Source organism: Penaeus monodon, chromosome 27 (genome assembly GCF_015228065.2).
Source record: "Penaeus monodon isolate SGIC_2016 chromosome 27, NSTDA_Pmon_1, whole genome shotgun sequence".
NCBI classification, from domain to species: Eukaryota; Metazoa; Arthropoda; class Malacostraca; order Decapoda; family Penaeidae; genus Penaeus; species Penaeus monodon.
The window spans coordinates 33201881-33202270 of record NC_051412.1 but is presented as its reverse complement, the minus strand read 5'-3'; the positions used below and the strand labels follow the sequence as shown (position 1 = coordinate 33202270).

General features: G+C 31.0%; 1 protein-coding gene across 14 annotated transcripts in view; it reads right to left on the bottom strand.

The window, feature by feature from the left end:
• The window catches only part of LOC119590797 (E3 SUMO-protein ligase EGR2-like), a 113995-nt gene that overhangs the window by 45438 nt on the left and 68167 nt on the right, over positions 1–390 (bottom strand). The gene's annotated exons all lie outside the window — the stretch shown is intronic.

Genomic DNA, 390 nt, shown 5'->3' with positions numbered 1-390 from the left:
TCTCTGCCACTAATACTATCCGTTACGAAGACGACAACAACTATGACGATATTAAAAACGATAAACCAATAATTAATTGCAACTTGAAGTTCAATTACCGATAATATGAATCTAAACAATAATGATAATCATAACAAACACGTCAGTGAAAATATTGAAGAAAAAAACAGTAGCAATATTACTATCACCTCTATTATCAGCAATAAAAAGTAAAGAATATTGATTAACTAACAACCATCCTTGGAAAACGGGTCCAAATATTTAAAGATGATCGCTAAAATTCGAGTTAATAAAAATGAAGATTTATTAGACCTAAACATTCTTGGCAATAAATGACAGGCGTCCGGAAGACTACTGTACACATCAAAGCAAATTTTCAGATCACGAGGT